This window comes from Zosterops lateralis (genome assembly GCF_965231275.1).
Source record: "Zosterops lateralis genome assembly, chromosome: 13".
Taxonomy (NCBI): Eukaryota; Metazoa; Chordata; class Aves; order Passeriformes; family Zosteropidae; genus Zosterops; species Zosterops lateralis.
The window spans coordinates 7,024,109-7,039,368 of record NC_139773.1 but is presented as its reverse complement, the minus strand read 5'-3'; the positions used below and the strand labels follow the sequence as shown (position 1 = coordinate 7,039,368).

At 40.4% G+C, this 15,260-nt stretch overlaps 1 protein-coding gene across 3 annotated transcripts in view; it reads left to right on the top strand.

The window, feature by feature from the left end:
* The first annotated feature begins 6,338 nt into the window (after positions 1–6,338).
* The window catches only part of CGNL1 (cingulin like 1), a 59,371-nt gene continuing 50,449 nt past the window's right edge, over positions 6,339–15,260 (top strand). For 2 of the 3 annotated variants that reach the window (XM_083871087.1, XM_083871085.1), the window contains exon 1: positions 6,339–6,431. The gene's annotated coding sequence lies outside the window, so the exon portion shown is untranslated. The remainder of the gene's footprint in view (positions 6,432–15,260) is intronic. The other variant, XM_083871086.1, reaches the window with a different exon arrangement.

The window sequence follows — 15,260 nt, the reverse complement described above, 5'->3', positions numbered from 1 at the left end:
TAGCACAGTGCCAGATCTATATGAACATATCTTTCCTGGCAAAAATGAGCAGACTTTGCATAAAGATAGACTGGTAAAGATAGAAAGCCTCCATCTTTGAGAATTTAAAATACCTTATATATTCTGTGCTGACTCATAATTAGGCTGTAAGCTTCCTCTCTTAAAGCAATGGATGGCTGTGGGATCTGAAATGGAAACACATAAAATACACTGTTATTTTCAAAGGAAAATGAGAAACAAACCATGGTAAAGGCCAGGATGAACTAGTTCCCCTGAGTTAATTTGTTTGTTCAACTCCATTATAAGAGTTGTGAAAATTGAGTATTTAGTTTATAAGCGGAACGTAAAAATTTTTTAAAAAATTAATTGTCCATGAAATGCTTATTATACACATATACACTCTAGTGTCAAAAGCTCCAATCTTCTAAAACCTGCCTTTAAGTTGTCTTTCTATGATTTTCCTAGATTTTCAAAGATACAGTTATTTTCTTAAGTCTTCAGTGCATCAGTAGGTGAATCAGGAATGATGTTTTTCTTTCAAGGAGAAGGTTCAATATCTCTAAGTTGATTCTTAAAGTAATTGGACATGACTAAAATGTTTACATCTCTTCACAAATATTGCTTCGCGAAACCGTTTAAATGGTACTACCTCACCCAGTTAAGAGAAGTAGCTGAAAACAAAAACAACTATAAAAATATTAAAGATAATCCTTTTTTCCCGGTCTTTATTTTCAAGCTCTTCGGGAACGTGTCAAAGGACCGAAGTGTTACAATCACCGGGGCCACCAGGTGACGCCATTGCCCCACCGCACAAACGGCCCGCGGCCGCTGCCCCAGACCCAGCGGGAAAAGGGCTGGGATCGGGTACTGCTTTGGGCTTTTAACCTTTCCTCATCTTCCTCCAAAAGTAGGAGAAAACCCATCCCAAACCGTAATTGCTAAGACATCTATGCATGCCTGTAAGAAAAAAAAAAAAAAAAAAAAAAAAAAAAAGAGTTAATTTTTATTGGGATATTGGGATAGTGATGCTTAGATTTAGACCCAGGTAATTTAACGTTTCACCTCTCTATTGAAATAAATAAGAGCTACATGCATAAAGAGCATAGAATTCACTTCATTTACTACATGACTATTTCTTTGATAAACGAATCAATGCTTATATCTGCAGTGACTGAAACAATACACCCTTTAAACTTTCTTCAAATAAATACATTGACAATGCCAACAAATTACTAACTTTATGAATTTGTGGAAATTGAGGCTCAGACTGTTTAAAATCAGTTACTACTTTTTTAAGCTACTCTTAAAAAATCAGTTTGTTCCTGCAGCCTGGGCACAGCTAAATCCCAGCAGCCTGGGCTTGGCCAAGGAGAGCTGCACAGACCACAGCTGAGCAGGTAACAACTACAATAGTTTCTGGAAGTTTAATGCAGGTTTATTTAGTAGTACTTAGGCTTTTTGCAGGGTCTTTCTGGAAAAAAAACTTCTTTCATTGCTAGGATTACTGAAATAAGACTAGTGGGAGCAAGGCTGTGTCACTAAGGTGAAGGAAGAAACATGGATTCAGCCAATAGTTGTCCAAGGAGAAGAATGGGAGATCAGAGAACCTAACCATGGCCAAATGCTGAACAGTACCCAAAAAGTTCAACTTAAATTCATATTTAAGTATTAATTATTTACTTAACTACTTGACTATGTATTTTTTCCTTCAATGAATACTGAAACTATCATATTATTTACGATCAAACTTTCCGTTGTGAGTATTTTTCCCTCAACAGCTCTTAAAAGTCAATGGTATCTTCCCTTCATCTCACTCTTGATTTCTATGTACATAATTAAGGTTAAAAATTGTATAGTCTAATATTCAACATGAAGAGTATTTGTAAACTTGAGCTAACTAAGATGAAATTAAATTCTGCAGAAGAAAAGTCACAATTTAAAATCATCTCCAAGTTTTTCCTTACCATGCATTGGCTAATAGAAAGTATTTTCCAGTGTTGAAGTAATCTGAAAATATAAATCTCTTATTTTCAATTTAATCTGTCATTTTACACTTTTATTTAATAAGTCTTATCCTCCTGAAATGTAAATATGTTCTTGAATATATGGCTAGGCCTAATGGCTAGGATTATCCAGGTTGTTTCAGAGCACATGGAGTGGTAGGGTTAGAGATAGAGAGAACCCTGTGCTCTGGGTTCTGTCAGCTGTGCCCTGTATTTGACAGCTGTACGTGGGAGAAGAGAGAAATGTAAAAGGTGGGCTACTCCCAAACAGAAAAGGGGGAGAGAGGGGGAAAAATGGAGAAGAGACACAGAAGAGGGAGAAAGAGGAGAGAGAGAGAATGTGCACTGTGAAAACGGGGGTGGGGGGAAATACAAGAAAGGTAGAAAATGGAAGGCCTCCTTTTTTGGTTAGTTGTGATGGAGGAAAAACCAGAGATCATACATTAAAAAGCATCTGGTAAGAGTGTATAATTATATTTCTTCAAATGCCTCATCTCCTTCTCTGAAAGTAAAGACCTGAATTTTTAAGACTGTGTACCTTGAAATAAGAAATAGATAAAAATGTCTAGTAGCTTACTGAATATAATAGTAAGAAGGATAACTGTTATTTCTTAAGCAATAGACATCTAATCTTTGATAAAAAAGAAAATTTCCAACACATATTGTAAAACATAAGTCAGAAGCAGTGCCTCAATGGAATTATATTCCCCTCTACTTTCTGCTGTGATTATTGGATTAGATCCTTTCCTGAAAGGAAATCGGGGGCTATAATGAAGTGCCAAAACTCAGTGAAGTGTGCAGTGGAAGAGCAGAGACAGAGGTGCATCCTGCCAGGAGCCAAGCACAGCACTGGTACACACCAGGCTTTCAGCAGAGAGGGACTCACTGCACAAGCAGAGCTGAATGCAGAAGTGCTGCTCAGCTCCCGAGGTGTGCTGGAGTAGCAGCAGCTGGAATTAATCTACAGCACAGGCTGCTGGGGCATTACTGTTTGTTTTTGCTTTAGCTGCAAACTCCATTTTGTATTGTGTTTCACAAGCGCCTGATAATACACTGCCTGAACAGAGACACATCAATCATAGTGTTGAACCAGTTTTGTAAACAAGGACCAAAACCTTCACTTAAAGGCAAGGAAAAGAAAAATAACTGGATGAGGGGTGGGAAAGGAAATGGCAGCCTGCACAGAGATGATATTCTGTATATGACCTAAGTCTGTACTCAGTGCAATTTTAGCTTATTGCTGGGTTTGTATACATTCCTTCAACAAATTCTTACCTCACTGGATAACCTTGTACTTTTGCAGTATTCCAGCTGGACTGTGGCTCTTACTGAACAATTCATGTTTGCAGCATTACTATAACCAAGCACTTGTAAAACTCACATTCAGATTATGCCAAAGATCTGTAAGAAACTGTTTGACTTTTTTTTTTTACTTAAACTACAGTTTTAATGAAATAGTAAAGGCTCAAAGGTTCAAAATAAACTTTCCTCAAAGGCTCAATAAGCATAGGATAAAGCTTTGAGGAAGTGTAGGACAGAGGTTGTGAAAATCCAGTCAGAACTCTTCTGTTTGGGATGCTAACAGCCCATACAAGTAATTTAGCAATTGTGCTTGTCCCACCTTTTTCTTTCTTTTCACCTCCCCATCTTTGATACAGAAAAATAAAGGGAAAGGAAAGGAAAGGAAAGGAAAGGAAAGGAAAGGAAAGGAAAGGAAAGGAAAGGAAAGGAAAGGAAAGGAAAGGAAAGGAAAGGAAAGGAAAGGAAAGGAAAGGAAAGGAAAGGAAAGGAAAGGAAAGGAAAGGAAAGGAAAGGAAAGGAAAGGAAAGGAAAATCCCTTGGCATATTTTTCTGAAACTCAGTACAGAAGAAGAAAAAGGTTTTCTGAGCAGTTTAATGCTGAGTATGAGGTAGCAACTGAATTGTCTCCTAAGCTGTTACCTGCGAGGTATATAATGAAAAACATTAATTATAGACTATATAGTAATGACTAGTACTCATCATAGCCTGGTTGTTTTAGCAAGAAATTATTCTTTTTTTCTTTTTCTGGTTTGCATCTAAATTCAATGGAAATGTATTATTGTACAACATCATTGATTAACACTGTCTTCATTAACCTTTAACAACAACTGAAAATTACAGGCATAGACACCTCTTTAATTAAGCATTTTGTTTTCTATTAAGTGCAATTCCTTCACATCTTACCAAACTACAGTATGAGGCTGAAAAACTGTCAACATGTTTCTTAACACTCTAATTGTAATAAAATACAGCCATTATAAATGTTTGTAAAATATCTGTAAGTTCAACTGAAATGTTGCCACACAACTCATGTAACTGAGGAAAAAAAATTAGTTTAATTACTTTCTTTTCTATTCATTATTTCCCAGTTTTTTCAGATGGGGTGAAGGTATAAGCTTTGTGTGCTTTCTCAAAAACTATAGGGAAAAGAGATAAGCAAACTCTACGCTTTTTCTACTTAAACAGTTCCAAGATTATGGGGTTATGTAGAAAAAATGCATATGAAAAGAAAATTTTAAGTGGTGAAATATGTAAAAGATCAAGATGGCAGCACAAGTTTGGGCTGTTCTGTCTCATGAACATATTTTTTGTTAATACTAGGGCAGAAAACTCCATAGATGTATGACTTTCTTCTCAATAACCATTTTGAGGGATAATCAACTCAAGTGTCTTATGTAGACATGCAAGAGAAGTCTTTACAGACCCTGTCACACTGAATACTTCCATCCTCTCAGCAAACACTGTCAGTTGTCTGCAAACACCTCACTAGCTGCCTCCTTAGAACTGTTTATAATTTGTGCAATTCCTACAGTTCACAGCTCTTTCTACTGATTAACTACCAATATAGTATTTTATCTCAAGCAGTCATTTTAAGACACTACTGTCTCACTGTTTTGCTTTAGACTTTTTTTTTCTTCCAGGACTCAGTAGATCCCTGTGGAATACTGACTTGTAATACTACCAAAATACCTATTTTTAAAAAAAATTCTTAGAATGTGTTTAATTTTCTGGTGTCTATTTGTAAGAACTTTATCTTTTTTTTCCCAATGCAGAACCCAAAGCTGGATGCAGTGTCCCAGCAGTGTTAATACTGATGTTGTATTTGGAACACTGCCTTTTCCAGTTGAACCTCTTCTGTTCATACAGTCTAATTAAAACAGGGCCATTCCCTACAGAAAATCCATCCAATTATCTAAAATTCCATATATATATATATGTATATACATACACAGTAGTCTTTGCTATTTTGGCTTGTTTTCACAGACATGTAACAGGTATCAGAGCAGCTCTGACAGAAATGTGAGCAGTGACCTCCAGCACTGTTGGATGCTAAAAGAGGATGTGTTCCTATCCATGCTCCTCCTGTTGAACAACTTTGACATAACTTTCATGACTCATATACTAAATTTTTCCTTCCCATGCTCACTGCCCAGCATTCTTCTGTTGTAGACCAGAATATATATCACATTTTGTTGTGGTTTTTTTTCTCCTTGTAGATTCACTACAACATTTCTTCTGACAATGCTCCTTGGTTTATCTTGTTCAAACCTTGAGGACAACTTTATAAGCATGGAAAAAAATTGTCTGAGGCTCATTTCTTGTGACATGGTTGCAGACAGTTTTTGGGGGTCTTTGGACGACACCTCTGAACCCCCAACCTTTCCTTCACTGACGCGTCAGGGGAAGAGACACGCTGCAATATGGCAACGCCTCAGTTCGCACCGTACGCGGAGAATATTCTGGAACCACCTTGCTGCGAGACTTCCAGCCTAGCTGAAGACATTGTGGCAATTATTCAAAGCGCCCGAGGCAGGGAGGTGTGCCCGGAGGTGCTTGTGACGCTGCCCCGGCCGAGCTCTGCGGCCCCGCTCCCGGCGCTTCCCTCACTCCTCCTCACGGCCCAAGGCGCGCCCGCCCCGCCCTGCCCCGTCCCGTCCCGTCCCGTCCCGTCCCGGTGCTGCCTCAGCCCTTCCCGCCGGGCGGGCGGCTCGCCAGCCGCCTCCACACGGCGAGGGAAAACAACCCCGACTGTCAGGCGGCCTCGAGCCGACAGGACCCGGGCCCGGGGCTGATTTTCTCCTTTCAGAGGGCTGCTGTGGCCGCCCCGTTCGGTCCCCGGGGCTCGCCGCAGCGCCAGCTCAGGGTGTCCGTGGGGGGGCTCCGGGCGCGCCGCCCGCCCCTCAGGAGAGCAAAGGCCGCGGGCGGGCGGGAAAGCGGCGGGAAGCGCCGGGCTCACCTGCGGGAGCGCCCCCCGCCTGGCTCCTCCCCGCCCCGGCCCGGCCCGGCCGCGGTGCCCCCTCCCCCGCCCGAGGGGGCGGGCAGTGCGCGCTGGGCTCCGGCGGCGAGCGCGGCTGGCGGGGAGAACGGCGTGGACTCCCCGTGCGAGAGAGAAGCGGCCCGGGACGGGTGAGGAGAAGGGCAGCGGGCGGTCTGGGAGCTGAGGGGGCACCGCGTCGCCCGCTTTTCTCTGCCGCGATGGCCGGGCCGGGCGGGCACGGGGCTGTGGCGGGGCGGGCACGGGAGCCGTCCCCGCGCGGTGCCGGAGGCGCTGCCGCCCGCGGCTCTGGCGGCGGCTCCCGGCGCCGAGGCGCCCCGGGTCGCTGCTTTCCTCAGCTCCGTTAAACACACGCCTTTGCAAAGGCCGGGGGCGCCGGGCCCTCCCGGGCGTGAGGCGAGAACGCGGCGGCTCTCCCCGCGGGGAGCTGGCGGAGCGCCGGCCGTGTGGGGCAGCCCTTCCCCCGGGCGCTCCTCGGGGCCGCCCCGGGCCGGGCGAGCTCAGCGGCCGGGCGGAGGGGGAGCTGCCGGGAGAACAGACTCCCTGAGTTCTCCCTTCCCTGCGGCTCTCTGGAGCGGGGGTCTCTCCCCCGAGCGGGCCGGCCGCGGCGGTCCCGGTGGCGCGGCTGGAGGTGCTGCTGCCGGCCCCGGGCTCCAGGTGGGCGGGCGGGCCCCGAGCCCCCGCGGGCGCCCAGACCCCTCGCTCGCACGCATTCCTCCGGGGATTCCTGGCATTCCTGGGCAGAGGGCACTCTTGACTCCTTCTGCCTTTTATTCCGCGAACTAGCGTGTTTTTTGGAAAGGGTGTGTCCGCGTTGTGTGTGTTCTCTTCCATGGGAAAAGTTTAGAATGGCAGTTCTGCCATTTGTTCTTCTTCCAATTAACTTTGCATCTGATATAATCTATATCCTCCCAATTTGATGACAACTTTATGGGGAGATCAGTGCTGCGATAAAACTTCTGTGGTGAGTTTGCATTAGATTTGCAGTTGACGGAACAGTTGTTGCAGCTTTTATCTTTCCCTGTTTTTTAGCATGCAGATATTTTTAAAAAACTATTGCAGTGCAAGCTGAATGATTATCAGAACAGAAATAGTGGAAATCTCTTGTTGAAAGTTGTTCTATTTTTCTGAAGGTCTACACTGTGTTTATCCTGTGTGGACTCCCAGAAGTGAGTCCTGTAGGTGAATCAGAAATCCCCTGAGTGCATCCTGACTTCCGGTTCTCCCGTGGGAACTTGGTAGATTCAGTGTCTGATGCCTGTGCTGACAACTGTCACATGTCTTGTAGTTACGAATCTCTTTATAGAGCTTATTTTAACAGACCTTTAAAACTTCTATAAAAATATAATTAAAATGGCAAAACCAAGCTACTGTTTACTTTTTAAAGGTGCTTTGTAAGAACTTGTTTGACTAGCAATTATATTTTCTAGAGGTGTCATAGTCGTTGAATTGTCTTGGGTTTTTTTCTCATGTTAGACCCAGGAGAAATCTGCTTATGCTCACACTGTGTTCTAAGACAGATGTGGTTACTGATGATTAAGTTGCTGTAAGTTTTGGGATTTTAATTTTTTTTTTTTAATAATTAGTTTGAACTTGGGCCTTTTCTTTTGAAAAAGGATAATAAATTGAAATGAAAACTTTCATACAGTATTGAAGCCTGTGATTAACCGTGTAGTAAGCATTATGTTTTAGAAGTTTGTCATGTTATGGAAGGCAATTAAACTGCTTTTTATTTTATGTTATTAATTTTGAGACACAGGTACACTCAAAACAGAAAGCTCTGTAAAATAGAAAAGCAATGCTTCTAGTTTTTAGTTAAAATTATCTTAGGATATTAAGATAATCTTTCATGAAAGAGAAGATGGTTGTTTTTAGCAGACAGTTGTTTAATATTCATGTTTCTTTTAAAATAATCTGAGATAAAAAATGCAGTGCTTCAAATGAAATATCTTATAAAGGGACTGATATTTTTACATGCGTGTGTATGTAAAAATACTTAGAGATATTTCTGAAATATGTTAATCATAGGAAAATATTCCTGGTTGATTTACATACACCTTGAATTAACTGTTTCTAAATGCCACCTAGATGCAAATACACACTACAAAGGTAACTAATGTTGTGACAGTGCTAAAAGGGCCTTATATTTCTAATCCCCTTGATTACTGAATTTATGGTTGTATTTCCAAGAGCCTGTCTGCTCCATGAGTGTATCACATAACTGTTTGGGTTTTTTAAATTTTATTCTCATTATCTGACTTAGTTACATTTTGCTTTTACATGTAATGAATCTGCTTAGGCTGCCTGAATTGCCTCCAAGCAAACCAGCTTATTTTAATTTCTGTTAATTGCATTATTAGATATCACTGTCATTATTAAAAGGTCTGAGAATGCACTTAGGTTCTCCTGGCAGGGTTTTTATGGGACTTAATTTTCTGCAGAAATAGTCTATAGCATGTCCTGTATAAGGAATTTTATCTCAATAACAGGATGACAAAGTTGCAGAAAGGAATTGGTGACAGTTCCTTCTTCTGGTGTGCATTGTGTAATAGGAAGTTGATCTTTCTGGGAGTATTGGTGAAACTGGTTTGGCTGGGTTCTGCAGTGTCATCTGAAATGTGCAGGTGAAACGACATGACCTCAAATGTGAGTTTTTAAATCTTTTTGTCACGGAGCAATGCAAGATATGTACTATGAATTTATTTGGCCTGGGTCATAGTGGGCAGGTTGTTATTTAAAAATAGTTACTGAAGTATTTTGAGGCCAAATAATTCTGCAGATATAAAAATTTAAACAAAAATAGACCATCTGTTTCATTCTATAGTCTGCTGTTTTATCATTTCTGCTTTTTGAAGTCATAGTGATGATGATGTCATTATCATTAGAACCTTTTTACTGCGGAGGTAACCTGAAATCTGTGTATTAATACCAAGCACACAAACCTGATTATGCAAAATAACATTCAGCCTATGACAGCATCGACCTATGTTGATAGAAAGGAACTGGCAGGAATCTGATCAAGATCACTGGTACTAATGTATTTCTGAGAAATGGCAAAGAACACTAAAATAATGGGGCTTTTTTTCCACTTCTGCACTCTCTTTGTAACTCTGAATGGCATCAGAAATGTTGCAACTACGTACTACTGCCCATGTGCTCAGATAAAGCAGGCTTAAGACATTTGTGTTTCTTCTATCTGTCCCACTTCTTTTTTTTGAGGTAGGAGGAGGTTATCTTCTACCTGATCAGTTCGGTGATACCATTCAGAGACAGGCTTTGCAAAGAGTTACATCCTTACAATAATGAGATTAACAAATGTTTATGAATGAAGGTGTTAGAATTTCTCTGGGTTTGTTGCTGCAGCTCAACAAACGTTGTACAGAGGAAGGTGGTACAGACTTGACACATCCTGAACTGATCCTTGCTAATTCTGTTTTTAATGTATCTTGAACGATGTGTTGGAAGGATGTGCAAGACCACAATAAATAGGTTGTTTTCACTATTTTTATTCTTAATTGGCAGAAGAATGGAGAATCCACTCACTGACAATGCTATATTATTGTATGAGGGAAGATGTTTCACGTGGCCATGGAGTGTTTATCCCAGACATGTTTATCTGGAAACATGAACACATTTCAGAACCTGCTTTGACCTTGACTCTGAATGGTGTTAAATCAAAATGGTAATATTTTTCAGTATAGCCAAGTATGAAAATTTAATCTTAAACCCCCCCAAATTAACATGTTAAGAATGCATGTGCTAAAGATTTAGTGGAGTGGTAGTCATGGAGTTGCCACTGTTTGGGATTAGAGCTCGCTGTATTTTTTCTGATCTTGTAGCATCTTTGCCAACAGAGCTGGCAGCCTCCTTGGAGAGGTTTATCCAAATGTAGGCTTACAACTTTTCATTTTATGTAAAATAAAGTGGATGACAAAATTCATAACCAGACATTTTAGTTATGTAGTTTCATTTTTCCAAGAATCCCTCTAAATTTTTAGTCAAATGAAATGTTTTAATTTTTATTGGTCCATCTTTTGTATTTGTGAGTTTCACTAATCAGGCTGACAGTATGAGATTTAAAATTAATATTCTTTAATAACTTTTCACATTCTTCTTGATTTTGGTAAAAACAGAAAGCAATGAGAAATAAATGTGATTGGAGAAATGTCCCAGAAAGCACTTAGACTGCAAAAAGCCACCAGGGAGATTGGTAAGAGTGGAAGATGCTTCAGTGATTACCACAGTGGCCCCTTTCTGTGAGGGTCCCCAGGCACACCAGGAGTCCTGACCACCCAGATATGACTCTCAGCAGTCTGAGCATGAGCATATTTTGACTGCAGGCATTTGCAGCAGTTCATAATACTTTAGTTGCGTGGGCATTGCATGCACCATTTAAAAGTAGCTAAAATGTGGACGTGGAAACACAATACAGTGTGAAAAGGAGATGTGTTGTCTAGGCTGCCCATGCTTACATAGTCATACCGAGGTGTGTTTATGTGTTTCTGTGAGTGTATATATATAAATTTGCATACACACTTGCAGGAGCCTAATAAGTAATTACCAGCCTTTAGGAATGTTTTAACCCTATTTTGGAATTCTGTTGTAAGATATCTCAAGAACTATTAGAGTTTTTAGAATGGGAGGTATATTTCATGTAGATAAGGGTGTACAAAAGGCAGGTAGTTATTTTCATTCTGCTTCAACATAAGCGTAATGCTGAAGTAGGGTAAAATTTAAGCTTTTCTAAAGAGGTGGGGGAGTGTTTTCAGTGAGTAAATCAAGCTCAGTATATTTTGTTGGCCTTGTTGAAATTTGTTGGGGTATGCCTTCATACATTTATTTGCACACCATTAGCTGTTATATGCAGGGAGCAAATGTTCAGCAGTAGCAGCCTTTATTTACAAGAACAATTGGCATGTAATGTTACATTATAATTCCACAAACACTTCAAGCTTGATGAAGAAGCAGCCCTACCTCTCTCATTTCCCTGGTAATTATGCTATTCCAGTGTGAAGGGGGGAAGTGTGGCAGCTTAGGGGAGCTGGTTAAACCTGTGCTCACAGGGCCCACACCAGGTCACTTTGGCTGCATAGGCTTTGTAAGCCTTTCTAAGTGATTCAGTCCAGCTCACCATGAAGCTCCTTTCCTCTGTGGAGTTTTTTAACCTCTCTCTTCTATACTCAGCTTATGCCTCTCAGACAGAGTGTGATGATATCATCTTGTTGTCTGGTGGGGCCTGGGCTCAGGGCCTGCACTTCTGACTGCATATTTAAATTTGAAAACGCATGGCTGAGTTAGTTGAAAGAAACTGGATGGGTGTGAAGCCAAGTGTTTAAAGAATACAATGTAATTAAGGCAAAGTTTAACAGTAGAAAAATGGGAGGCATAACTATCTTGAATACACATGAAGCTGTGGCCTTATGCTGGCTGTGTAAATATGACTCCTACAGCCTATTTTGCATGTAGTTTTTGTACTTAAATACTTGGATCTCCATAGAGATTAACCCTGCTCTGTGTGTGTGTATATAGGTGAGACCTTGGTCTTTGCAAGCAGCTGTACTCACAGTTCATCATTAATTTTGTTCAGGAATAAGTTACACAGATATAATCAAGGTCATACAAGTTGCATCTATTGGGTTGCTGTAAAAGTAGTTCCTGTAGACAAGATTATAGATTTGCATGGGAATAATGAGAAGGTCCAGTGAAATGTCACATTTCAAGTGAATGAAAAATGTTTGGAGTATAGGAACCTTTTATTATTTAATTATATAAGTTAATTTTCTAAATGAACGTGTTCCTGAAGCACTTGTAAAACTTCTTAACAAAGGTTACCCTTAGCTGTGTCCATTCCTTTGAGAAAGGCTTTTTAAGAGACTCTTAACAAACCTGAGATCTTTTGCTCAAGCTTCTAAATATATGACCAGGATACTCTCTTCTATTTAAACAATAATGATATCATTGGGATGTACTAAGATAATTTCCTTTGGAACAAAATACAGTTTCTAACACTGACAATTGGAGGAAAATGTTATGAAACAACACAGAATCTCTTGTGTAGTAAGTGTAATCATGTCAGGTGTTTGGATGCAAACCAGCTATTGTATTTGAAGTCAGAAACCTCTTTTAGAACCTGTGAGTATCCTCGTGTTTCTTAGCTGTCTTTTCTGTCATTAAGAATTTGATAAAGTAGAAGAGAGTATATATAATAGCATTTTCTCTTAATGACTTTTTATTACTTTTTTCCTGTTTTTAACCTCTTTTGCAAGATTTTAAGAAAAATGAGGGAAATTTGAGTATTGTGTATATATAGTCAACTCTGAAATAAGTATTTATAAGATTTTGTTATTTGCTTGCTTTTTGTATTTGATGTTTATAGGTATTAATTGTAGTGCAATGGTGTCAGATACTCACAAGATAACCCCAGTAACTGGATCCTGTTAGTGGCAAAACCCAGCTTGTTCAGGAGCTTTATCTGAGCCTGTGTGGGAGATGAGAGAGCAGCGTGGCACAGCTACACTCAGGCAGGTGTTTGTGTCCACACGGAGCTTGTACCACAGTAACCATGAATAAACCAGTGCAGCTCCCCATCTCCCTGCAGGGAGTCTGCTACTGTCAGTCTGCAGGATGTGGAGCTACTCACTACACATCACATGGATTAGTTTCTTGGAACTCTATTTCAGATACAAGTTGACTTCAGTTTTAGTGTACTTTTTAATGTGTTTGGTTTTGTTTCTGACTCCCTTTTGTTTATGGTTTGGGAAAATCTGGAAACATTACTTCAGTAAAGAAAAAGAGAGCTCTTAAATAATGATGCAAAGTATATATAATGCAATGGTAATGGTTTAGAATATTACATGAGAAATTTGGAGGTTTCTTAGCATTTTCATCTTAATATTAAGACTTTACTTTGCACTCAGTAAGTGAAGGTAGCAGGTCATGTGTTATTTCCTCTGAGGATAAATCCTGTAAAATTATGACTAGATGAATTCATACATAGCAGATAAAGAAAAATGGATATATGTATTATGTTCTTATTTTCAATAAAGCTCCAAAAATTTTTGAGACCTGAATATCTGCCAAAATGTATTGTTGTTGACTTACAGCCACTGAAGCAGATTTTCATGTGAAAAAAAACCCAACCAACCAACAAATAAGCCAACAAAACCTGCTAGTTGTCACACAGCTCAAGCATTTGGCTGATCTGTCACATACTTTCATAGGACTAACAAGATGTTTTACATTTCAAACACTGAGACTTCCTCACACACATCATTTTTCAGCCAGAGGGAGTATGAACCCAGTTGTAAGCAAGTAAACAGTATCTTTTGCTCTAACTGCTTTTAATTGTTCCTTCTACTGACAGTCTTTATTAAATGCAGCCTCTTCTCCTTGAAAAGGTGGCTACTAATATTCTGTTTTGTTGGCTGAGTGTCTGAATGAGGTTGTTTAATACTTGGGTGGAACTGAAACTGAAATTCTCCTTTCTAAGGCAACAAACCCAAAGAACATAAAGTTTTCTCTTAAATGAGTTTTTTTACAGTCCTGTATCCAGAATTTTAAAATTGTACTTTTCTCCTTTCTGCTCTCGGTAAGCAGTAGATCAAATAAGTGTATCCTACTCCAGAGTTATCTTCCTCATGGACTAAAAGGGACAGCAACCCAGGCCCATTTTTCTTTGGCAGAAGCAAATTGTAGGAAGGATTGACAATGATAGTTTCCCTTCATACTTGCAAGGCATGTTTGTGAGAATGTTTTCCATCAAGTGTAAAAACATTACAGTTTTGGTCTTTCCATGAATTATCCTGTCTGCTTCCTCTTCTTTACCCTCACTGTATGTAAGTTTTCCTTCCTCTTCTTTCCTAAAGTTACTTCCTGTCCTTTTTCCATAACACTGTCATTTATTATTGACCGAACACCCGCTTTGTGTGATGTTGCTGATACTTTCTGAATAGTCAGCTGCACAGAGAATCCATTATTTAGCTTGGAGAGCAAGCTCAGTGTTATGTAAGGCTGGAGAACAAATTTTATAGTTCCTTCCTGGCATTTTGCTGTGCGTGTGAAATATCTGAAGTAAACATCCATAAACTTTTACATCCAGCTTTTTCAAAAAAGACACTGAATAAATAGTATGGGCCATGAGGAGTTTTTCTTTCTTACGGTAATAAAATTTGAAAATAATTTACATGGAACCAAATATAGTTTCTAATTTAGCCTGAAATATTTTAAAATTTTCAGAATTCTTAAAGTTTTCTTCTCCAAAGAGAAGATAACAAGGTATGCCCTCATCTTCCTCTAATGAAAAATCTTCAGGTAATCCAGTCTTAGGAAACTCGGGATTGTGATATTGGATGTGGAGATGTTACTGGTTTTTTGACATTAAGGGAGCCAGGGAGGAGTCCTAGTGCCATAAGAAAAGTTAGATCTCTTTTGTTCTTCCATATTGCCTCTCTAGGTGTGTGCAGAAGGAGCACACATGTAATATGAGGCAACACCTTTGAAGGATGTGTGGCTCCTGCAGGAGGCCAGGGAACATATCCATTGGTGGGATAGCCTGTCCCCCCACACTGGTCACCATCTCTGCCTGGACTGTGTGTCCCAGCAGCCCTGTCTGTCTGTCTGTCTGTCCGTCCAGGGCAGGTGCTTGGAGCACAAAGTGGGACGTGCTTTGTAATGAGGGTGTGTGGGCAGGATACAGGAGAGCAAGCTTCTCATGCGGAGTTTGGCATTTAACTGGATTGGGAAAACAATTTTTCTGAATAAATCTGTCTTGTAGATTTGGCTAAAGAAGAACTGAGATGGGTGGCGGAGACAATTCCATGCCTTTGTGATGCTGTAATGTTAAGAAAGGAAGAGATGTCTGGCACGGGAGAATGTTTCTCAAAAGCACTCCTTTTCTGCTCATGTTGTCAGGGAGAGCAGCCAGGGTTCCACATGACAGAGGTTTTCTTTTTTGTAAGGCA